Source organism: Anastrepha obliqua, chromosome 5 (genome assembly GCF_027943255.1).
Source record: "Anastrepha obliqua isolate idAnaObli1 chromosome 5, idAnaObli1_1.0, whole genome shotgun sequence".
NCBI lineage: Eukaryota > Metazoa > Arthropoda > Insecta > Diptera > Tephritidae > Anastrepha > Anastrepha obliqua.
In genome coordinates, this window is record NC_072896.1 from 21,674,093 (window position 1) to 21,701,196 (window position 27,104).

Below are 27,104 nucleotides of genomic sequence, written 5' to 3' on the forward strand. Positions count from 1 at the left end.
TTTTTTCAATGAAACCTACAAAAAAGGTTTTTTTCAGAGTTTATTTACATATTTTTAATTTTTTCCATGAAAACTACAAACAAAACATTCTTCACTATATATTTAGTTTTTTTTTCTTTTTTTCAATGAAACCTGCGAAAAAGGTTTTTACAGTGTTTAAATTTATTAAGAGTATTTTATGTCCGATAAAAACTACAAAAAAAAAATTTTAATTAATTTTTTCTTTTAATTTTTTATTATTTTAATTTTTTCAATGAAACCTACAAAAAAGCTTTTTTCAATATTTATTAATTTTTTTTTTTTCAATGAAACCTACAAAAAATGATTTCACTATTTAACTACATTTTTTTTATTAATTCCTACAAAATTTTTTTTTTCAAAATTTATTTAAATTGGTTATTTAAATTTTTCAATGCAAGCCACAAATTTGTTTTTTAATCTATTTAAATTTAGTGTTTTAATTTTTTGAAAATTTAACTTAATTTTTTTTAAGTTTATTAAAATATTTTGTTAATTTTTGCCACGAATGAAAATTTAAGTTTGTGAAATTTTTCAGTTTGTCAATGCATATTAGGAAAACCTTCTTTTCAATATTTATTAACAATTTTTTTTCTCATTTTCCAAAATTTATTAAATTAAAAAATAAAAAAGTTTATGCTTCCCACGAAAACCACAAACAAATTTTTTTCAAAATTTATTTTAATCTTGTTTTTGTTAATGAGAACTACAAACACTTATTTTCACAATTCATTGCAAAATATAATCAAGTTTATTCATTTTGTTTTCAATGCAACCTAAAAACTTTTTTTAAATTTATTAATTTCTTTTTAATTTTTTCAATACAAACTACTAACAACTTTTGATAAAAATTTATTTACATTTTGTTTTTTGAAAATTGACTGAATTTGTTGTATTTCAATATAAATCTCGTTTTAATAAAACATTTTTTTTTAAATTGTTTTTTTCAAAACATTTTTTTCATATTTGTATATACATAGAAAAGATAAGGATTTTTCCATTAAAACTATATTCTGATAAGCTTAAGTGAGAAATCTTATACATAAATTAAGAATTAGTTTGCCGTATTTAAAGGTTTGAACATAAAATTCCATTCCTACGGTCGTTATATATTTACGAGAAGACTTCTTTTAAACTCAAAAGTTATTATACTTTATTTAAATTTTTAGTTTATTTAAAATTATTTAAGAATTATTAATTTTAAAAAATATGCATTTCTGCCCAGAACGAAATATTTAAATCTTTGCTCCATTTTCCCCATATTTTGCAGATTCTGCTTCTTAAAAATTTAATTTTGTTACAAATTGTTTCATTTATTCTGCTGCTTTCGTCCTCATACAATAGAAGTCATTTTATTTAAATTTTGTTTATTCACTTAAATTTTTTTTAGCAAGACCTGAAAGCATAATATTTTCTACTACAAACAAAAGTCCGTATGCCTTGTATGCCTTCTAATTCAACTTCCAGCCATTGATGGTACTCCCAAACGACTAGCCCATTAGCCGTTAGAGCCCTTGGGCACTCAGAACATCTAAAAATATCTTCGGTTGTTCGCATTCGATTGTTCATTACTTACTTAATAATTGTCCTAAGTTGTAAGCATAAAACACTTATACACTCGTACATGCACGCAGGCACACATACATACAAAGGATAACTAGCTCTTTCATAGCAAAGCTAATAAGCTAACGCAAATCCTTTTAAATATGTATTAATGTGGGCAGCGCACAGAGTTTATGTATTCTCGTCTCTTCTTCTCTGCTTTACTTCCCGTCGCTTTCCCTATTTACCTAATTTCTCATCTCTCGACGCTGCTTCGGCTACGAGCATTGCGGCATTTCGCCGCACAAATCCCAGTTTATTGTCCTGATTGTTGTGTTGGCAGCTTAAAGCGACCCTAACTGTGGAGGGCTTATTGCCAACAACAATAACTGTAATGATATCCTTACAAGAGGACATTACCACTACTCTTGCCTCCAAATGCTGGCTGACTTACGAAAATGGTTTCGAGAAATCCAAACGTACACATGTATTTGTGTCATTTCCTATGTATTTGTTCGTACACATACACACACAGCCATTCGTGAGGTGAGGTGAAATGGGCAATATGCTATTTTTTATATAGGAAATTATATTTGAGTTTTTACGATGTTGGCAAATCGTGAATTGGCCGCAACGTTTTCTAATTTCTTTAGCTTTATAACTTTTTTATTTTTGGTTTTGGCGGTGTTTTGGGTAGGTGAGGTTGTGCTTGGAATTGCAGGGGATGTACATATGGGCATATTTATTTAGGTGTATAGAAATTTGTGCGTCAGCATATTTGAGAAGGTATTAGATAATTTTTTATTATATTTTTGTTGCGGAATATAAATTCGGAAATAATTTGAGGTCAATTCAAGCACTGAGAATTAGGTGGAAAAATTCTACAGAAAATCGATTGCTGAATATTAAGCAATAAATGTAATGGGCTTTAAATGCATATTTTTAATTTTTAGAGGCTTTTCGGTAAATGAAGGTAATAATGGATGCTCCAAATTATCTACCTACAATCCAAATAAAAATAGAAATACTGTTGGCATTTACATAAATGTACCGCTTTTACCGCTAGATGATGCTCATACAAGGCTATCACAAAAGGTCCGTTGTGTTCATTGTGGCAACGCATTTGACTGACGTGACGTATAAAACGTACCGGGGTACCACAATAAAAGTGTTGTCGCATATAAAGGGTGGTTAAGTTTCAAGGGCCGGTGTTGATTTTGAATAAAATACAATGTTTTTCGGAAATTATTGTCATATCTCTTTATTATGATAATACTGGTATGGTTCAATTACGTATGGGATAAAATATGGGCCAAATGGTCGCCGCGGCCTCGTTGGCACACCTCCATTCGATGGTCCCAATATTCGCTGACGCTGAGGCATAATTGAGGTTCTATGCCGTTAATGTGCCGAATTATATCATCCTTTAGCTCTTGAATTGTTGCTGGCTTATCGATGTACACATTTTTTTTCTTTCAAATAACCCCAAAGAAAGAAGTACAACGGTGTCGTTGACGTTTTGGTGTGGTTCACATTCAACATCGACCCATCGACACATTCAACCTTGAAATTTAACCACCCTTTACAAAACTAAAAAACAACAAAAACAAAACAGAAATGCTTTTGTCGTGAAAGCAAAAATAGCGCTTCGTTGTGTATAAAGAGGTTTTCGTTGGGTGTGAAATAGATATATTATAAAATTAATACAATATTTATTGAAGCGAAGAAGGGTTTTAATAGAACTTATGGTGACGTAGACGGTGAGTGCGACCATAACTTCGAGATCGGAAGCCACATTTACCTTTCAGTACAACTTCGTTAAGCCTATGAGCATTAAGCGAATACTTCGTTTTACATTAGCACCATAGAAAAGTAAAGAGCTACGAAGATTTCACTGTGGTGCATTGAAATTAACTCTTTCTATAAGAAATGAGAGCTCAATACTACAATTGTTTATGTTATAAGCAAATGAAAGCGAGAGAATTGATCATCATACTTCCAAAGGCTTTGGGTTAACCAAAAGCAAACGAGTTTGATATGCAGGAATTGATTCAACAAAACTCCTTGAACGTAGAGCGAGCGTACAGGTATTAAGGAAAACCCGTTCAATTCTGTTCATAAAGCTTTAATAGCTTGAACTCTGAATGAGTAAAGTCCCAGCACAATGATTTCGGTAAAGTAAAAATCTGAAAATATTTTCTGTCAACAACACTTAGCCCTATAAACTTTTCATTTTGTGAAGCCTAAAAAATCGCTGACAAAATAGGCACTATTTTACGACTAGAGCCTGCTCGTTGAATCGCAGCAACTTGTTAAAAATGAGATTTCACCGCCGGTACTGTCGATTTTTGACAGGAGACTACTTCCTAAATACCGCGTGACTATTTTCTTTAGCAGCCTCAGTAGTCTAGCATAAGTGCACTAGCCTGCCATCCCAGAGACTGTGCATTCGAATCCCACGTAAAGCACGGTCCTCGCACTTTTCCAAACTTACCTACTTTCTTAGTTTCTAGAAAAAAAAATCATTCCTCAACCCAACAACCTTATCCTTCTATTCCTTACTCCCGCACAAAAGTCAGCGCATTATTTGCATTGTGGCTGCTAAAACAAGCAAAAAAAGCAAAAAAAAACAAAAAAAACACATTGCGTCAGTGGCGCCAGCAAGAGGAAGCGGGCAGCCGCAGTAATAGCGCAGACACACCACTTTAGCAAAGTCCTCAACCATCGGTGCGATCCTTCTGCCAGAAAAATGTGACACACAGATGGCTCTCCAAGCAGTAAGAGGACATTGTTCCTAAGTAACGACAGGTGGGCATTCCCACTACTTAGGATTGGTAGCGGCAGGCTAATCACCTACGCTTTCAGAAAGCAAATAGATTAACGAAGCCAAAGCAAGACTGAGTCTTGTCGAGGCCCTATGCTCCCGAGTAGAGTAAAGAAGGAAAAACAAATTTCTTTAGACTTTTATATTCTAAAGTGCGAACTTCAAATGATAATACTCGTATATACAAAACAAATTTTGGTTGGAATGATTTTTTTTTTTATTACAATCTGGCACATAATTTCATGCAATTTATTTTTTTAATATGATATTTGGCTTATGTCCGCCGTGGCTAAGAGTTACATAGTCCATTCGATTAGACCAACTTATTACTACATTTCCCAATAAATTTGACCGAAAGGCGTCGATGGTAGCTTGAATATTGCAATAAATCGACTGTTAGGCGCAGTGTATGACAAGTTGCGCGCCGGCACTCAAAGGTAAATGTCAAATATTATCGGGAAACTATTCAAGATGTTACTTTGAAACCGTGGGCAAACAAACATTCCGGTGGCAGACCATGGACGTTTCAATAGGACTCGGCACCGTCTCACAAAGCTCGAGTGAACCAAGAATGGCTAAAAAATAACGTTTCGAACTTCATAATGTCCGCACAATGGGTGTCAAATTCACCAGACGCGAATCTGTTGGATTATTCTCTTTGGAGATCAAAAGGCTCACCAGTCTCGAAGCGCTGAAAAAAGCCAGTGTCCTCGAGTGGGCCAAAATACCTGCAAGTCACATTCGGGCAGCTTGCGCACTGTCTCTGGACCGTTACAAGCCCATAGTCAGAGCAAAAGGTGGTCATTTAGAGTAAAAGTAAATTGATTCTTAACTCTGTATTGTTTTCACACGTTTTTTACTTTGAATTGAATGAAAGTAAGTTTCCAAACTAAATATATGGCCTTTTTAATTAGTTACACTTCGAGTGCCGAACTCTGTAATTAATTTATGAAAACGAAAATCAAGTCAGTATGGCTCGAAAGTGTTCGCCACTTATCGTAATGGCAGCTCCTTCCTCATTTCGAAAAAAATAATGCCACTGAGAAAGCCATGCAGTTGTTGACAGTAAAGTGTAGAATCAATTGTTCGAGCAGGCTGGAGCAGCTCATAGTGTATGATTCCTTTCCAATTCCACCAAACACACAGCATAACCTTTTAAGGCATCAATCATGGCTTTGTGACCATTTGTTGAGCTTCACCAGCCTTGCACCATGATCTTTTTCGCACATTATTGTCGTATTTGATCCACTTCTCGTCTCCTGTTACCATTCGCTTCAGAAATGGTTCGATTTCATTTCGTTTCAGCAAAGAATCGCAGATGTTAATTCGGTCCATTAAATTTTTCACAGACAATTCATGTGGTACCCAAACATCGAGCTTCTTTTTGTAACCAGCCTTTTTTAAATGGTTCAAAACCGTTTGATGAGGAATGTTTAGTGCCTTGGCGATGTCATGGCAACTTATGTGACGGTCCTGGTCAATCTTTTCCATAATTTCATCGACTTTTTCAACGATAGGTCGACCGGAGCGAGGTGCATCTTTCACATCGAAATTTCCAGAACGGAAGCGAGCGAACCATTGTTGTGCTACACGAACTGATACAGCATCGACTCCGTAAACTTCACAAATTTCATTGGTGGCTTGCGTGGTATTCTTCCCTTTTTTGTACAAAAATTTCAAAATATAGCGAATTTCTTCATTATTTTCACTCATTTTTGAAACAGCTATAACTCTTTTCCAACTTCTCCGAATTTGATTTTTTTTTGGTAAAATGAAGCGTAAAATGTGGCCTTTCTAACACCATATGATATGGCACAATGTGATTGGTAGCACTGGAAATAGATGACTCCAACGACATCTATTGACAAAATACGAAAAGACTTTTTCGACTACCCAATATTATTATTTCGTATTCATTTAAGCAAAATTCAAAAAAAAATCTAATTGTAAAAGTTATCGCTGTTTGTGTGAAGCCCGTTTCTCAAGAAGTCCTTAGCGGTGATCATCACAAGTCTTTGGAGGTTCATCTAAAATCAATCGGAGAAGAGAAATTAGTTTTATTAATAGAAAATCGTGTGCCTCATCGAAACTGTTTTTCAAAATTAAAAATACGGCGACCTCGGAAGTATTTTTCAGATTTTCGAGAAAAAAAGCGACAATTAATTGCTTACAAAAATTGGAATTTTTGAAAAAAAAAACCTTCGAGTTTTTTATGTTTTTCAAAAGCAGTATAAATTTTATTGAAATCTACCAAGCGGTTTTGAAGTTACAGTGATCACCAGTTCAAAAAACATAGTTTTGAGAAAAACGCACTCCGGAGCGCCCTTTGTTAATTTTTGAATAACTCGAAAAGTATATGTCATATTCACTTCAAATTTTCACAGAATATTTTTAAAATGTTATACTTCAATCCAATTTGATGTTACACTAAAATCCAGATTTTTGAAAATTTTGACTGCCCCTAACCCCATAAACACGCGCATTTATCTCCTTCATATTCAGCAATCATATCATAAATGGTTAAGTCTAGGCTGGATATTGAGAGGTTCACTAGCATTCTTATTGGCCATTAACCTACTGACCCCATAGCAGAAGGCTGGAAAGGTACAGCTTCCAATATTTTTTGCCGGAGCGGCTTCTTCTTCCCCTTGATTGGCGTGACAATCGTTTAAGCAACTTCGGTGGAGGTTTCTTGTATCCTGCCACACGCTGTTAGTTGGCCACATCAAGAGATTCCAAGTCCTTCTCCGCCTGATCTTTCTCACGCAAAGTCGGCCTTCCTTTTCCTCTGTTATCACTGAATCGATATCTCTTAGGAAAATTCTCTGGAATATAATAAAATATCAAAGTTGTTCAAACTTCGCAAAAAATGGGTTAAAACGACGAAGATTTAAAATGTAAAAGTATTCCACAAAAATTTTGTTTTCCGAAATTTATACCCATATATCCGTTGAATTATGACTGGTTTCTTGAACTTTCAGCTAAAGGTAAGGTACGACATACAGAAGTTCCAACTACCAAACGTACTCTAGTTTTAACTTTATTTTATTTTGTTTAAAATCAGATTAAACGAAGCATTTATCTGCATTTCATTATATTCTGTTAAGTGAACTAGCAAAATTGTTGAAATTTTATGCAAAATTCATTTACTCAATTGCACACTTGAAAAGCCATTTTTATTTTTATTTTTATTCTTTGTTTTGTTGCATTCCAGGCAACGCTGAAGGAATGCGCCGAAGAGGTATGATTTGCATCCACTTCTTCTAACTGTTTCTATTCATATGCAACGAAAGGAAAATTTCACATATTGTCAACTTAAAATTTTCCAGACAGTTGAATGATGCAACGCATGACGAATAACTGAGTACTCAGTAAATGTATTTGTATGCGTGTATGTTACGCTTGTATACGTATAAGTAGGTAGTGAAACGCCATGCATAGAAGAAACTCCAGGCAATTAATAACAGAATGACAGACAGACAAATGTGCCGCATACATTTCGTGCAATCGCTTGTCTATTTTATTTTGTTGTGCAACTAAAATTTTTGGCACAAAAGTTTATTTGATTTTATTTTCGTCGTCTTGCTTTTAGTTTCACTAACCACATTTGGAGTGAAAGAGAGTAGGCAAACTGAAGCGCATTTTAAGTGACAATGTAATGGAAATGTATATTGATACGAGGGCGTGCCAGCACATTTGAAATATTTTTAATTTTCAAGTTGGTAGCCATCGCTTGAATTCAGGATATTTGAAAATAATTAGCTGACAGAGAAGTTTTAGAATAAAAAATTAACATTCAGATATTTGCAACTGAGGTATGAGGTATGTGACAAAGCACGTGAAGCATATCTGCCTCAGAAAGGTCGACCTTTCGATTTTGATAAAAGTTCGTAATTTATTCGATTATATGGTCGCAGAAGCTGTATCAAATGGAGAAAGCAAAAATTTGGACTTTCCAGAGATACTAGAACCCAATATTATAAATTTTGTTTGCTTGTTTTTTCTAATTTTCAGTAAATTGATTGTTAGTCTAAAAAAAACATAATAATATTTTTCATTGATTTTTTTCCGTAATTTTCAATAAAAAAGACAAAAAAACTTTTACAAAATTTTGCCAATTTTTTTATTTATTTTTTATTTTTTTCATATTTCCACTTTTTGTGACTGCCTTTACGACGTTCAAATGAAAGCTTGGCCTTTTCGACTAAAATCATATTCTCCCGTGCTTTACGGAAAAATATTTTTCATTGAATTTTTCCGTAATTTCCAATAAAAAGAGAAACAAATTTTTACAAAATTTTGTCAATTTTTTTTTTTAATTTTTTTTGTAGAATTTTTTCATATTTCGACTTTTTGCGACTTTCTTAAGGGGGGAGCCTGGTTTATAAGGTCAAAAAAATCAATTTTTTTTTTCGTTTTAAGCGATTCTTAATATATTTCAGAATATTTACACAAAGTTACAAAGCCTAATTCTCAATATTTCCGTAGATACAAAGCCAAAGGTAGGCGAGCGTTAGGTAGTTACGCTGTGACCGGACAGCTATAGTACAAACTTTATCTTCTTTTCTCGACTTTTGATTTTTATGATTTCTTTAAATTGGCGTACATTAATGAAAAAAAACTAATGAACCTTTTGAAATGAATCATAGCTTGTTCCCTTCAGTATTAAATTCTCTTCTATTTGAACTAACAAAATAGATAAAAAAAAATTTTTCACGATTTTTATACCAAGTTGAAGTGAATTTTTTTTTTTATAGAAAGGCATTTTTTTTCTTTAAAACCTCCAAAAAGTTGAAATTTTGGAATTTCTCTCAGTTTTCTTAGTTCATCTAGAATAAAAAATCATGATAATTAGAAATCCATTTGAATTTTTTGCTTTAGATAATAATTACGAGCTGTATCTTGTACGCCAGTTGGAAACTCCAGCGTTGCAGCGCTCTACTAATTTCTATGTTAAGCATTTTTTTCAACTTATTTTAACCAGTACAAAAATTTTTTATACTTTTTAAATGTTCATTAAAAGATAGAAAAAACTTTGCAGTGCAAAACTAATTTTTCCCTTAAAAAAATATCGCAAAGGGATGCAATTTTTAGACCTCATAAACCAGGCTCCCCCCTTAACTACGTTCAAATGTCAGCTTGGCCGTTTTGGACTAAACTCATAAAATATTCCGAGCTCTACGGAAAAATTGTAAGTTCGTGTGAGTGGTCTTCTAAACTCTAAGTTTTATAGACGGCATTTTATATAATATTTTCCCCGGTAAATCGGGTAAGCAGTGAACTAGAGCAACAAACACAATAATTTTCATTTATTTTAATTTCTCTATTCATAAAATATGAACCAAATAGCCATATTCCAGCCGTTTAATATACCTATATTTGTATTATATTTTATTAATAATACATAACTCGCAAAAAAATCAACTCCAGTTCTTAAAAATTGCACTTTTTAAATGAAAAAACCACAAAAGACGTCACAAAATAAATTATTAAAAACCACGATTTTTAAGCAGCTTAGATCTAGTACTTTTTTTACTAATATTTAATGGGTCATGTGACTTTATGCCCAAGAGTTTTTTTTGAATTCAGAATAAAAATTAAAAAAAAAAAATTCTTTGAATTTTCCTTAATAAAGCTCAAAATTATTATTCCATTACTCAAAATACTTCTTTTATTTATTGTAGTAAAAGAGTGATTCGAGAACAAAATTGTTGATTAATTTTACACTCTGTTGTATGATAGCTGATGGGCGTGTGCTTTGGCTGCTTGTTTGCTGATCTGCTGTCACTTTAACTGGCTTCGGACTCATTCGCTTCACATCATCAATTTAGAAAATGCAGAACTAACAGCGTGCCATAGATTCAATTTCATTAAATTTGTGCGATGAAGTACAAAACAAGCGCCTTTATTTGATTCTAAAGTATTTGAATGTATTTGTGAAAAATTCAATTGAAATCGTCAGTTTGTGCGGGACAGTTCATGAATCTCAGTTATTGCTTGTTAAGGAGGGCATTTATTACTTTTTTAGTAACAAAAGAAATAAAAGGAGTTTTGTTTATCGATGCATAGTTGAAACAGTCCAAGTCGAAGCCATTTATGTACTTATATATACTATTTGGGATGCTTGTAAATACCTTTAAGCCTTAGAGGCATAATTATTTTTTAGTCGAAGTCAAAGTATTGCGTAGTTTTTCATCTAAGAGTAGGCGTCCCCGTGTGCTATTTCAAAAGCACTATGTCCTTAATACGATAGAAACAGAACGCTTAAGGTAATGGGATTCCTCCGCCATTCAATTTCCAAACTCATTGCGGTGTTCACTGGTCACTGGGTGATCGGTACTCATGCGGAGAAGCTTGGAATCCCGTACAACCCCTATTGCAGAAGCTGTTGGCTCTGGCGGCTAGGCGCTTGAGATTCCTTAGCGTGCCCTTTGGGGATGACTTGAAGAAATTCTCCAGCCTAGATCCCTTTTCTCTCCTCCGCTACATCAACAGCACTGGATGGCTGTAGACGGTTTTCTCTCCTCCCTAAATCCTTTCACAGGTAATGTCCACATTATGGTATCAAAACTTCACGTAAGTGCTACTTGTAGTGTACCTGGGGTACTCTTGCCATCTTAACTACCTACCTACATAGGCGTGCCCAGTAATTTCTCAAAATGTTTACATATATTTAACAAAAAAAATAGATTTTTCGTGAGGCAACTTATGATTTTCGAGCCTCAATAATAATCCGCTCCCCAATGCATTGCCCTTGAGCATTAGGCCAAGATCTGATTTAGATCCATGTGATTTCTGGCTATTCAATAAACTACAAATACAGCTCAGGGGGTATCAGTTCTGAAGAGGTTTAGCGTCCTATAAATCGTTACGTGAATTGAGGGCTATTTCGAAAATCGATTTGAAGAAGAATTTCGAGAATTGATAAAAAGTTTGACATAACTGTATTTGATCGGAGGCAATTTTTTACATTGAATGGGATGAAATATATTTGGAAAAATAAGTAAAAAATATAATACGAGGTAGCGCAAAATTAATCATCCAGTTTTATTTTTGAATAACTGTGAATTTTGGGTAGTGGAAAATTTTCTTTATTTGTGCGCTCCATTGCTTCTGTTCTGTTTGTCTGTTTTCATACTGCAGCTTTCTAGTTCACAAGTGTCAAATATGAATGACGTATGACACCATTTGCAAAAAATATATATCTTTCGATAGGATGATTAATTTTGTACCACCTGTAGTATACAAACAGGCAAACAAAGGCGTAAAGGCTAAAATAGCGATGTCAATCACTAAAAATAAATTTTTTTTTATTTAATTTAAAAAGAATTTAATTCAGTGAAAAAAAATGTATGCTTCCAATGCAGAATCAGAATCACAAAGTGGGCCTGTGAAACAGTATTTGTCTCTGCTTTCATATTTAAATTGCATTGGCCTCGGACACTTCACGCATGTAATCGAATTGTTACGGTGTATTCTAAGGCAATGGCAAACCTCCGAGTGTATTTCTGCCATGAAAAAGCTCCTCATTAAAATATCTGAGTCGGAGTTCGGAGTCAACTTGAAACCGTACGTCCCTCCATTTGTGGAACAACATCAAGACGCACACCACAAATAGGAAGAGGAGCTCAGCCAAGCACCTAACAAAAGTGTACGCGCCAATTATTTATTTATTTTTTTTTTTATTCTAATTGGCGATTCTTCAATACAGATGATGCCGGAATCGCTGTGTTTCTCCAAAGATGATTTTTCCGACTTTTTTCTCTTGTTTTGTTAATAATAATTAATAATTTTGAACGCTGAATTATAATAACCACACCAAAACCAAAAAGAAATATGGCTCATCTTTAAAAAATCAAGTTCTATAAGTATAATAATTCTACACTTCAAAATAATGTAAAAAATGTTAATTCGGATGTATTTTTTTTTTACTTTTCTTGTATACAGAAATACCTCTGTTGCCTTCGAAATTCATACACTTAAAGTTTTCGGAGCTGCCACGCCATAAAAATATTTCAAGCGGTCCACTCAAGGAAGGTTCTTTCTAATGCTTACGCCGAGTACCACAGATAATGGAATGATGAGACGAGTGATCCTTACAATAACTTAGATAAAAGATTCAGCGTCCACGCCTTACGAATTGCTGCGCCAGCTCCAACCTTGAAAATATTCCTATAGATGCTGCTGTTGAAAGTGGAAAATGGAGGCAGCCTCCACGTTAAAATTTTCAAGTGAAAAAGTGTTTGGCTTTGTCTGATACCAACTGTCGCCGAGGAAAAAACGACTGGCGCACTTTGTTTAAGTGTTGGTGCTGAGGCCAAAGAAGTTTATGCAGATATTGCTCCTAACAAAAAGAAAGTAATTTGTATGATAATATTTTGGCTTCATTTTAATTCAAAGCCAACTTCCAGGAATAAGAAATATCTCTATAAACTTGGTTTTCAAAGCTATATATTTCTTAACTCCGAGCCTAAAAATGACTTAGAGAAGACACAACATTAAGAGTATATTCTGCGATAGCATTCTCCTATATCTGCTGGTACCTGTATTGGCAGGAGATAACTTTGTATAGGCAAGTATCCTAGAGTCATGACCCACATGCTGTGTCTAGCTATCTTATGGAGCTGAACTGGTGGTTAATACTTAAGATTTTTAATGTCATCCTCACCAGTCGTCGGAGCAGTGCTCACTGTTTTCGATACCAGCGGACAATCGGGTGCCTTATGTTAGCTTCGGTAGGAAGTATGATGCTCTGATCCCATTTAATGTAAGACAAAGCTGAACAGTGTTGAAAAACACAACAAAGTTTATTCTATTTGGGTGCCTGAACATTGTGGTACTACAAGGAACAAGTTGGCTGACAAACTGGTTAATGACGGCTCTGCAAGAGTGCCACTAGGCCTTCACCCTTTTCTAGGTGTCAATTCTGCATTAATTCCACTATGCATTGACGACTTCATGAGGTCTACCCATAGAAGAACGTTGATCTGAGTTGGACTCCTGCAGAGTAGCCAAGTGCTTTGTGAAAGAACCAAGCAGAAAACTAGTGACCTTGTCTTAAAACTTAGTAAGAAGGACCTGAGGCTGAAAATAAAACGGAAATTTGAATAGGTCGCGCCGAGGAGCACCAGGAGATTTGGTGGCTCCTAAAACACTCAGACCAAAAATCCCATTGTATTTAGAGTTCCTGAAAGAGGGTAGATAGTCAAGGAGTGGAGGAGAAAAGTATCAGAGAAAGAGGCAGGAAAGAATAGAGACAGAGGCACAGGTAGTTAGATCTGTGAGAACTTTCCAGATTCTGTGACAAATCTGTAAATATCCTCCAGTTGTAGAGAGCGCATATTACACATTCTCACGACATCGGAACCCAAAACTCATAGCCTTGCTCGAGCAAAGGCAGGACACACACAGTGAAAGTGCTCAGTGCTATCCGCCTCCTCGAAGCAAGACAGGCACATCGCGTTCTCAATGATTCCAATGGTGCTCATATGCTAACCCCGTGGGTTGTGTCCTGTAATAATACGAACCATCAACGGAACGTCTTTCCTTCCAAGTTTTAGTAGAAAGTTTGACAGTTTTCCGTTCGGACTTGACACTTCGCAGTTTTGCAGCGTTCTAGACCGGGCTATCACTTTTTATGTAGATTTCCCACATAATCGCTGATCCAATTCATGATTCCGGCGGAACTGATTCCGATTATTGGCTCTGGCCTTTGTGGGGGAACCGCTGATCCACGGTTGGTCAATTCATCGGCAATTTTGTTTCTTTGAACACCGGAGTGTCCTGGAACCCATATAAGTACAAGCCTGTTTTGTCTTGCGACAGAATTAAGCGCCTTCTTACATTCTGGAACAATCTTTGAGGTTTGATTCGCTTTCTCAGAGCCTTCAGTGCAGCCTAACTGTCACTGAAAACTCCAATCTGTTTCTCGTTCCATCTCCTCTCGATTATTTCATTCGACTACTTTCAGGATGGCAAAAATTTCCTGCCTAAGGGTACTTGTAGGTGTATCACAAAGCACAATGCCTGTGGTCAGTGTGTGACCAAGGAAATCACTTGCGACCCAACATGTCTTACCTGTCTTAACACTGCAGAGTATTCTCACTGTATCTGTCCGGCGTTTTCAAGAATCAGGCTTAGACTGTTGGATTGAGATGTACGGAATATGGATAAAGTTCAAACTCTTGCTCTTCCGGATCTCTTAAGATTCATCAAAGTATCCAAAGGACTAGCGAAGAGTGACCTCAACCAAATTTTTCCGTCCAAACTCTAACCATCCTGCCTCTCTATTCATTCCACTGTAAACTATGCGGGTGCAGTACAATGGTCTTCCCGACTGAGTGATTGGACTTGTCTAACCCCCACACATATAAACTAATCGTAATGCTATCTTCAAGCAGCATGCAAAGGAATACCCACCTCGAGGACCTCGAAAGGGATTCCAAACTGTTTTCAATAGACAGAAAAATTGAGTTTTTCGAAAAAGCTGTTTTAAGGGACTCTGTTGAGCAAGAAACCCGTGGATATACCCTCGTCCACCTACACACAGAACATATATTTTTTTGTGTACTTCGCATCCATCTGTGTGTCAACATCCCAATGCGATAAATTCATGCATTAACATAGCACTGCTTTCCATACAAATAAGAAATTCATACAAGAAAAAAAATGTTATATAAAAACAAAAGCAAAAACAAAAAAGTGAACGAATTGCGGAACTAATTCTATTTGAAAGTTTTATTTCCTTAACTCATGAACACTTGAAGTTGAAGAAAACTTAGCCGTTGCATTGGTGGGGCGCATGTGTGGTTGCATGTATGCCTTTTTTGCATATGTTGTTGTTGTAAGTTTCGGCGGAAATTCTATTTGTTCATGCGGTGGCGTACCTGCCAGTTTCGGATGCCTGAGCGCCTGTTAAATGGCAGGCTGGCACTTACAAATTTTTGCGCATATGTGTGTGTGTGTATGTACACTCGCGTTTTGGCGCCACAGTTTGACAAAACTTGTGTTTTTTTTTTGGTTTCGGTTTTTTAGTAGCATTTGTGTACGAACAATAGTCACCTTTTTCCCCCTCCTACTCACCAACGGAACGCCTCGAATGAGTTGGCATTAGTTTCATTTGAGTAAATGTGATTCAAACTTTAATTGAAATTGAAATAAACACACTTTGTTGAAGCGGAGCAGCAGCGTGGCTGTGATTGTGGTAGTGGCATGGGAAATGTAAGCAACGAGGATCAACCGGCAATCCGACGCTGCGCTGTGTGTTGGTGTTGCGCAAGCGTAGCGCAATCAAAATCGTTCGTCAGCGGCGTCAAACAGCGTGCACACATTTCCAAGTTGGAGCAGTGAGTGCTTAGACGAAAAGTCGAACTTCGAACGAGTACTCCCAGCTTCGCACTCTTTGCGCTTTGCACTCCCTCGATTAGGGCATCTAAGTGCCTAGCTAATGCTTTGCAGTGCCTCTCCTTCGTTACAAATATCCCTACACTTACTCTTCGTCAAATACTCCACTCCCCCGCTTACTGCGCGCGCTCTTGTTCAACTTCACGCATTGCTGCCTGTAGTGCTTCCTACTTTGCGAACAATTTGCAAACAAGCTGTATGCTAATAAAAAAGCAAAAAAAAAACTTTCGCTGTATGCACAGTGTACACCAGCAGCAATAACAACACGCACATGGCTAACTATGACACCCCATCTGTAACTGCGAGTACACTGTTTCGCACCAAGCTACCTTTTTAGTTGCTTTTTGGCCGTCAAACAATCACTTCCTTCCCTCCGGTTGCGCCATTGCAAATTCAACCACCCTCCTTCTCTCTCTCTCTCTCTCACACCTTTTCTTTGCATCTGCCACCCCACCCAGCCAACCGGCACTTGACTTACTATTTCATGCATTTTCTTTTCTTTGTTTTAGTTTCTAATTTAATATGCTCATGTGTGCACAATTCGCATAAGCGTCAGTCGTTTAAATGCAGCATTGTTGGTGGCGAAAGTTCGACGCTCACTTCCAGCATTCCCCAGTTGTATTCCCCATGCACCTCGCCGACGTGTGCCGTGCTGTCAGAGAGGCAACCGGTAATAAAATATTATTAACTCCCTGAGAATAGCATAAACTCTGCTCGATGTGTGCTGCAGCTGAGTTGGCATCGAGGTTAACTGGCCGAAAATGCAGTCAGCAGCGGCGTTGTATTGTGAAGTGTATAATGCAGTGATGAGAATTAAACTAACACACTTACTAATGCATGTTAAGTGAGTGATGGTAGGTTCAATGCTTAAATAATTCAATTCAAATTTGAAGGGAGGATTTATTTTACTTTTTTTTAGCTTTTTTGCATATATTCAGAGAGTTTGCATATTTTGCAAATAGAATAAATAGAGTATGCTCTTGAGTACAAAAACAAGGTCTGTGAAATCAATTTCAATTAAAACCAAGTGTGGTGTGATTAGTTAATTGGCACGTCATACGAAAACTCGTGCTATATAGTATTTTGTAAAGCACAAACAAAAAAATATTCGTATGAATACAAATATTGCTCGTTTCCTAAAATGTAGTAAATTACTCGTATAATAATAGCCTATCATTAGATTTTGTATTGCTTGAAGTCCTTTCTGCAGAAACTGACTGGAGGATGAGGTGGAATCATCTCGGCACCTTCCTCTCAGCTGTCTCATCCTCTTCGAGCTAAGATTCAGACATCTTGTCTCCCATCTTGGATCTCATTTAAATTTTAGACATCTGGTGAATTTCATCAGCAGCTTGAAGCGGTTAACGCATTTGTAAGTGAAATATCTACGGTTCGTTTTAATATTTTTATAATTTTTTTCCCCTAATTTTTAATTTCTATTTCTATTCTAACATTTTTATTTTCAAATATTTTAATATAAAATAAAAAATGTAAAAATTGTTTTACGAAAAAATTTTAATATTAAATAAAAAAAATTTTTTAGAAAAATATATTTATTTAATTAATTAGAAAAAAATTTTACTTTTTTGTTTAAAATTTTGAAATAAACTTAGAACTGAATGATGTATTTTTCAAAAATGTTAAAGAAAAAAAGTTCGTGTACCATAGTACACATAACGGAAGTGAAACTTTCAAGGAAGACAAAGAAAGAGGGAGAGACCCGAGAGAGAATGAGAGAGAGAGAGAGAGAGAAGAAAAGAATATATATCTAAATAAATTAACAACATTTGCAGAGAATACAAATAAACAAAATTTACAATAATAATACACGTATCAACTGCGTATATATAGCGTCTGTCGCCAACGCGTACTGCCACAGCACACAATACGATCTGTCGTATTCTAACCATACGTTGCTCTCTCTCACTCCAATGTATTAGCGTGGCTTAAGAGCCGTGCGCACATATACTCTCTCTCGCTCAGATGTATTAGCGTGGCATTAGAGCCGTGCGCACATATAGCGTCTAACACTATTACGGGCATAGACAAGGCACGCGCAATACTATATATCCGACTCTAACAATATGTTGCTCTCTTTCGCTCTACTATAGTAATATGGTGTTAGTGCTGTTCGCTTACGCGTCACTCTCTTTCTCTCTCTCTCTTTTATATTCTAACGCCTTGTATATGATGTATACGTGGTTCTCTCTTGCTCCTACCATACGAGTAACAACATAAGACTTAGACTAGAGCCTTAGAGTATGAGTGGGAGAAAAACGAAGGACCGCAGGAAAGGGAGAATACCCTTAAGTATATCTGAGATATATATAAGGTATAGCTCTCTCTCTCCTTTCCTCTACGCTATATATGTTTTCTCTCTCACGGAACGAAAATGCCCAAAACGTTGCATGGCCTTGCAATTTTACTCTGCATTCTCGCTCGTCCATCGACGACTAAGAAGTTTCACTCCAAAAAAAAACAATTAGGGTAGGTTAACTTGAGATAATAACAATGATTTTACATAGCCTCGGACTGGTACTTAGTAGTGTCAAAATATGGTATGGAGGCTTTATGAGGACGCACTGTTTCGCAAGTTGTCGTAAAGTGCTAGTCTGTTCGGCCATATTTGCAATGAGAGGAGTAATAAAGAACCACATAAAGATTAAATTTAAAAATTCATATTAATCAGAAATTTAAGAGAATTAATTTTTGGGATTACTTGGTCTACCTCGGGATTGGTCCCGCACTACTTTTGGATGTTTGAAAGAATCATATTGTGAGAAATTTGAGAGAATTGATTTTTGGGATTACTCAATCTACTTCGATGATTGGAAGATTCATATTTTCAAAGGTTTAAGATTATTAATTTTCGGGATTACTTAATCTACTTCGGGAGTGATCCCGCCACACTTTGTAAGAATTACAAAAATTATACATTCAGAAATTTAAGGGGTTTATTTTCGCGACTACTCAACCGGTTTCGGGGTTGATCCCGCCGCACTTTTTGCTGATTGAATTATTCATATTCGCAGAAATTTAAGATAATTTTTTTCCGCACTTTTCGATGATTGAAAGATCGATCAGCTTCAGGATCGATCCCGCCGCACTTGTTGATGATTGAAAGATTCAAATTTACAGAAATTTAAGAGATTTATTTTCGGGATTACTAGATCTACCTCGAGATTGATCCCGCCATACTTTTTGATGATTGAAAGATTCATATTTTCAGAAATTCAAGAGAATTTATTTTCGCGACTACTCGACTTATTTCGGGATTGATCCCGCTGCACTTTCTGACCATTGAAAGATTCATATTTTCAGAAATTCAGGAGAATTTATTTTCGCGACTACTCGACCTATTTGGGTATTGGGGATCCCGCCGCACTTTTCGATTATTGATATTTTCAGAAATACAAGGGAATTTATTTTCGAGATTGATCCCGTCGCACTTTTTGATGCCATTCAAAAGCAGAATTTTTTTAAAATAAAAGGTATAATAATTATCGGTATAGGCATAATTTATTACAATTTTTCTCGTTCTAAAAATCACTAACTAGAAAAAAATAAAATCTCGAAATAAAGTGTGCAAAAAATTCCCGAAATTTTGGGACAAACAATAACTCATAATCTTGTAACCACTAGTCCGTACACCCTAGCAAACATCAAATAACGTTGTGCATTCCGCAAACCAGCCGCACTTTATGGGGCAGTAAAAGGTCAACAAGTACACATTCGCCCAAAATAAAGCATCAAGCGGCCGCAAAATAAACAAGCGCAGCAATTCGCTCAGTAAAGGAAGTCAGTAAGAAGAATGTCTATGAACTTAAGAATCGCAGCGTGTAGATACAAAGGCTCTTGTAAAGCTGGGCACATCAGCAAACAGAGGCAACCGAAATACCCTTAGGTTTATACAACGTCCGGCTGGGGCTGAGTGTGGGAGGTCTTTCTTTTTAATATGAAAGAGGGAAAGCCATACAATTGAGTTAAATACGATTGACTTCGATGACCTGTATTTGGTTTAGGCTGAATGGCCGAACTTTTTGTATCTTTGCATTGTTTACCAGTTGTCTGGGATTCGTATGTAAGCAATAAATTTCTTCGCTTGCCACAAAAAAGCAAGCTAATTAATGGAAACAACAATAATTAATTTTTAACCCAAAGAATTGGCAGCGATTTATTGTTTGGCAGACTAGTATACTCGTCCATAAATAATGTGTGACAGAGAAAAATTTGCGAAATTATTTACTTGTAGCGAAAATATTTAAAACTTACAAACATGAACGCCAAACTTTTGTATCTCTTTCAATTTAATATGTATTTCAATTTTCTGGCTGCTATATTTCACTATTTTCCACACCTTAGTTTTTACACAACTTTCTTACTCATAGAAGTGTACTTGTGTACATGTACTTATCTGTGTAGGTATTTGCCAGGTGCGCTCCCACAATCATCGCATTCTTTGAAATTTTCACTGAATTTTATTGACATTGAACGCAATGAGACCTAAGTAAAAACGGATTTTTTCGTTACCTCAATGCACTGTGTTAGTGTAGCTTTGGTGCGCATTAAAGAAATATGCCATTAATGTCAATCCAAAGCCACGATTTCTGCTGGAAGCTGTCCAATAAATGTCAATTTCACTCATTTCTGTCCAACTTACAATGACGCAGCAGAGTGCAGTGCTGCGTGGGCAGTCGAATGCGCTTGAAAGGAGATGGCGAGAAGAATAGGTGACAAATTTGCGGGATCTTTTCTATCATAAAAGGTTTACAAAAATACTAGCGCGAATTAATTCAAAGCAAATTTCTTAAAGCTGCCTATTGACCAAAATTTATATCGCAAAGTGGAGAAATAAATTTTCGACTTTAAGCAATAAATTTTCGTCTAATTTGTATTCAATTCGGCACATCCCATGAGCGCCTACATATTTCGTCAGAAAACAATTATATGTGTAGTGGTAAAATTGGATTCTGGTATAAATTTTAATATATTTATTTTTTATTTCTAAATCTTGTTGCTGTTGTTCTTATACAGGGTTGCCCATGTTCGATGGACCCGACGAATTTCGATGACTATTTGGGCTCATTCCAATCGATGAGGCTTGTCCGCAGGCAACAATCTTTGCGTCAATTGAATCTTATACGAGAATAAATGCAAATGCGGTGATTTTGGGATGTCCTTGGCGACGCCTTGGTCAATTTGGATTTGGCCTCTTTGGATTAGAAAGAGCATCACCAGTCGAAAACCTTTCGTACAAACGTTTTATGGTGTTCTTAGAAGACGCACTTTGCAGATTATTTAATTGAGTTTTCACAATTGACTTCTTTTGTTGAATTTAAATTTCAACAATTTGGGAGCGCTCGCGTGGCGTGTACTATTCCATGGTAAAAATCTTCTTGGACTGACGCTTCCAACGCGGTATGTAACTAAGCCATCTGACGTCTCTGTCAAAAGATACAGGGTTGCCAGATGGGTCCGTTGAATATTGGCAACCCTGTATGTATAATTATCGCTTATACCCTCCGTTGGACGTTTGGCCGAGCTTCTTCTCTAATTTATGGTGTATCCCTGATTAATACCTGTCGCCCCCCGGCAGTCAATGGGAAACCTACGGGTGTATTTCTGCCATTAAATAACTTCTCATAAAAACAGTATCTGCCGTTCGGAGGTGGAATAAAATTTTAAGTGCCTCCATATGTGGAAAAACATCAAAAAGCACACCACACAGAGTATGAGATTCTCGGTAACACAGATTTTGTAGACTGTAAACGCCAGTTATTATTATTATAATAAATGTAAAACAGATTTGATTGAAGCTTCCGGTGAAAAATATAGCACCTATAAGCATTCTTTACATAATTAGGTCTTCTATGTACTCGCTTGAGCAATACTCAAGCCCCAATTTTCTGCCCATCGTTTTGGTCGCCGTTTCCTGGTCGCCTTCTTCCTTCTGGTATCCCATCTCGAGCTATTTTTATCAACCGATTACTAAGAGCTCGTGTCACATGTTCGTCCCATGCTCGTCTTCTGGCTCTTATGAATTTTACAATGTCGGTCATCCCTTTAAGTATTCTTATCTCCTCGTTTCTTACATGGTATAGTCTAGTTTTCCCCACTATGACCCTAAAGCCATGTATTTCAGTAGCCCACAGCAATTGTTTCGTTTTCATGTTTTCTGCACGAGTTTCTGTGTTTTATTTTCCATGTTCATCTATTTGTTTTCCCACACTATTTCTCGCAGGGACCCTGTTATCCGTGCACCGTTAGCGCATCTCTCTCGCACCTCTGTTATTATATCTTGATTGCTAGATACAACTACACCCAAATATTTAAATTGCATTACTTGTTCTATCATATGGCGGTCAATCTCCAACTTGCATTTTTATTCAGCACTCCAATTCCTAACTAAATCAGAGCTGCTGGTAGTCATTGACCCTTCCTCTGCTATTCGAGGGAAGTATGAGGATAGTTTGAAAATTCCATGCAAAGTCAGAGAGATGGCACTACCGGTGCGTAGAGAGGAAGAACACACAGCAAGTTTCAGCCATGTCGGTTTACTTCTTTGTGTTTAGCATTCGCTTGAATCGAGGAAGTCGAGTGATTTTTAACCCTCCATTGAGTACCCGAGTCTGGCCAGACTTTTTCGACTTTGGACACGAATTTAAAATACTTTTATTATAACTAACGAATGGAGCTTCCAGGTAGCTTTTTAAAATTTAATTTTCTATCCATTTATGGATATAACCGTTTAAAAAGGATTCTCGAACAGAACGAAAAAGGGCCAAAACCGGGTGCCCAACTGAAGGTTTCAAAACAGGTATCCAACGGAGGGTTACTGGAATTAGGGTTTTAATTCGTTTCACACATCCCTATTCTGCAGAGTTGGCTCCCTTGTATGTCTCGGTCGACTATTTGTTCCCCAATTAGAAGAAATGACTGGCGGGAAAACGAGTTTATTCAAAGGAAGAGGTGATTGCAGAAAAGAATGGCTATTTTTCAGGCTTGGCCAAACCCTATTATAAGGAAAGGATTACCGAGGAGACTATGATTCGGAAGGGATCCACAAACTTGAACAGCATTGGACGAAGCCTAAAAGGAGACTATGAAAACTAAAAAGTTATCCAAAATAATTAAGTTTTTTTTGTTTTGCACGAACATTTCACACGATCCTCGTATTTGTTATTTATTAGAAGTGGGCAGGCATTTCGCATATTTCTTTTAAAGGGTCCCGGTGGTCTAGAACTCGAAAATGTAGGATATTTTCAGGATTTTTCTTACAATAAAAAAATGAAAAACGATGTTTAAATTTTTTAGACTTTTTATTTAATTTATTTTACATACAAAAAAAAAAAATTTAATTTCAATAATCTAAAAAATTGCGCCGAAAATTATTAATAATTTTTTTTGGTTTTCGTGTTTCAGATAAATAGAAGAGCCAAAATGGACAACACCGTCCAGGTCCAATTTTTCGGGAGGGTCATAAAATAAATAAAATATTAAAAAAAAAAATTACAAAATGGCGCGGTTTTGAATTTCACACCCTAAAAATGGAGGGTTTTTTAGTTTTTTAATGAAAAAAAAACGAAATCATTGAGGTAATAATATGACTCTAATACGGACGATAGCCATTGATGTTGTGAGCAACATATTTGAATTTCAAACGCGAAAAAAGTAGTTTTGAGATAATTGAGTTTAAAGCGTTAAGAGTGGCCGAGTGACGAATCTGACTCTACCTGCTAAAACAGCTGTAGAATCGAAAATACTGGGAATATCCTTCTAAAAATTTTACAGTACATTCTTAAGGTGTTATATACATACCTTGTTATATACCTCTGTCAGTGTTGGACTAAAAAATCGAAAATTTTTGTATGGCATATTCTAAAAGTACATCATCTTAAATATATAAATTAGGAAAATCATAAAGATCGGAGCACTAGAACGAAAGTTACAGATCGTGGAGCCGCGCGACCTTATCCATAAATGAAGTGCACGCAAAACTTTAGACGCGATTATCTCGAAGTCGTGTATTTTCAAAATTACCGTCGCGGTGATCATTATTTATCAAAAACTATTTGACCGACTTGCATAAACTTTTTTTTTAATTCTTCGAAGTTACAATCTCGTGAATTTGAACGGTTCACTTTTTATAAATATTTGCATAGTTCGCTGGAATTAATTTTTTTTTTTAATTTTTCAAGCCCTCAAAAATCGTTTTTTTGGTGCAAAGCGGTTTTCATATCGAGAACGATTTTTTTTTTGGGTAAATAAACCGTTCAGATTCACTAAAAAACATTTTTCTACAATAATCATTAAATTTTTTTGATTTCAGTTGAGCTGCTCATGCGCTACCGTGATCACCGCAAGCCTCTTCTAAAAAACGGCGTTTCGGGAGAGGGGCGATATCAATAATAAATAATAACATTTTTTAAAATAAAAACACCAAAATGCATTCTTCGAGAGTTACCCTTCAGTATGATATATGCCTCATTTGAATAAAAGTTCTAGAACATATTAAAAAAAAATTATGACAATCGTCCATTTTTTCGGGCTCACAAGGTATATAACCCCTTAAGAGCCTATACTTTCGAAATATCAAAAAAAAAAATCGATTTTCGGAAAATTCTAGACCAAGGGTTCCCCCTTAAGTCAGTGTTCGATTTGTAGAGATTCACAGTCTAAAATGTAAGTGCAGGAGCACCAAAAGTTACAGCATTTGTATATTTGTGATTGGTGTAGTGTCAGCAGCTTTTGGTGGGAATATAATGCCGAAAGGTTGCATTTATTTAAATTTTGATTCATTCCACTAGAATACCAATAGTAACTAATATACAATCAAACATTTTTTAGTGGCACAGCAAAGCGGGCCGTATTTTTGTTGTTTGTTTTGATTTTGATTTTCACATGTTTCGCGTGCTCGGTACTTTTCAAATGACGTCATATCCTTTTACCGCATTTGCCATACTCAACACTCCCAATTATTCTGCTTTCGATTATTCCCTTATATTTTCTGCAGCCTGCGGTTACTACAGTATTTTTTCGTATTTTTATCTGCCGAGTGCCTGTTAAAATCCTGTGAAATTCTCGCTTCGGAAACTCTACCAATCCACTCGTGAAACCACAATAAAAATAAACGCAAGCAGAAAAAAAACACAAATAAAAGTGAATTGTTCCTCGCAGAATCAGTTAAATGTTTTTGTTTACTTTTTTCACAACTTTTTCCTTCTTTCTTTTTTTTTTGTTTTTTCATGCCTGCCTCTTGCCTTGATTTCCATTGTTGTGGCGCAGTGTAACGAATATGACTTTGTTCGCATTTTATTGGCACATCTCGAGGCAATGATTGATTATGATTAAAGGTAAGCGAGTGAGCGTGGGTAGGGTATGAGTGGAAATTGCACGCGAACAATCAGTTAGGTTGAGCTGGGCGACAACGACGTATTTGCGGCGAGTACTTGAATGCTGGAATATGAGGAAAATTTTATGAAAAAGCAACGAAAGAAATATGTTGTAATAAATATTGCCAAGATTTCTTAGCAGTTCGTAAAGCGTGGAAAATTGCGGTTGCGAATGTGAAATGTTGAAAATGCTTGAAAGAAAATATGCATGGGATTTCTGTGGCAATGTGAAAAATGTGAAGTATGGCTGGTGAAAGCGCTAGGAATGCAGGGAGAGGCAAATCAATCATCCTCACTTGGCGTGTGCACTCAATTAGGGTTGCGAAAAAAATCTGGCTATTTGATAGTTGCCTGAGCAGGTAGTTGATGACCGGAATGGGGGCTCAGTGGGAGTCATTGTACGAATTTTCAATACATCTGCTGAGCTAAAAACTTGCTAGAGGCTGCTTTAAGAAGTATTAAAAAATTGTATCAATAAAAAATATTTCACTAGGAGCGAATATTACGACTCAAAGGATGTCTTCTTTACAAATATTAGATTCCTGAGCCTACAAAACCAAAGCACCTTCTTAATGAAGACTTCTTCTTCTTGATTGGCGTGATAACGGCTTACGCGGTTTTGGTCGAGTTTAAAAAAGTGCGCCAGTCATTTTTTTGCCGTGCTAACCAGCGCCAGTTGGACACTCTTAGTGAAATCAAGTGCTTCTCCCCCTGATCTTCCCAACACAGAGGAGACTTTCCTCTTCCTCTCCTACCCCCAGCTCGTACCGCATCGGCTACTTTCAGAGCCGGAACGTTTGTTTCCTTTCGAACGACATGTCCTAGCCAACGTAGCCTGCGCTATGTATATTTCCTCGTAAAGCTCATACGGTTCATTGTTCCATCACCTGCAGTCTAAAATTCTTCCGCAGAATCTCTCTCTTAAGCACTTCGAGGTATGACTCATCGGATGTGGTCATCGTCCAAGTTTCTGCGCCATACGATAGGGCTTGCATTATTAGAGCCTTGTAGAATGTTAGTTATGTTAGTTCAGAAAAAGTTTTACTACCCGATTGCCTACTTAATGCAAAGTAGCACTTGTTGGCAAGAGAGTTTTCTGTTGGACTTCAAGGATGCCATTGTTATCGGTGTTAATGCGGGTTCCTAAATAAATGAAGTGGATGCCGGTAATGAAGACTAAAAATGTATTTTCAGCTGTCAGCTGGGTCCGTATTTTCACATAAATGTGTTCAGACATGGTCAAGCTCAATCAATTAAGGTCGGCAGTAGGCAATCTTTAGTCAGTCATTTGCAATGGGGTTACTTTAAACCCACCTTGCCCGCCTAAGGCCGGTCATCATACCCTAGAACTTGCTCTCCTGCGCCTATACCCAGTAATCTATTAACCAAGTAGGCCAGCTTGAGCCTCAACAGGTTCTCGGTGGTAGAGGAACAGCGCATAAACTTTCTTCAATAACTTCAATGTGCTTGATTAAAGCCGTAATAGCAGCTTGACTATCTGACAATTTAAGAATAACCATCAAGGCTTTGAGAAATGGCGGCATAACTCGAAATTTGTTTAATAATTCCAAAGACATTCAGTGCAGTGGTGATTCCAGTATTCAGAAAATATACGAGTGCCCTAGAAAAGAGTCTGAGATACAACTTATGTAACCGAGTCCATGCGCAAGAAGCCATTTGGACTTGCTTCTTCAACAAATTGAAGAAAAAATCTAGTGCAGCTAGTAGCAGCAGGTAGGCAACATTATCTGGACATCAGTAGTATATCCAATTTACTTTGTTGAACGCTAGATAATTGCAGAATGTCATGCAGAACACGGGGCTATTAATCATATGGTCACCAAGTTCGGTTTCTGTAGGAGGTTTGAAAAAGAGAAAAAAGTAAAGGCCACTTGGAGCGAAGACTCTTCGAATTCCTAGGGGTG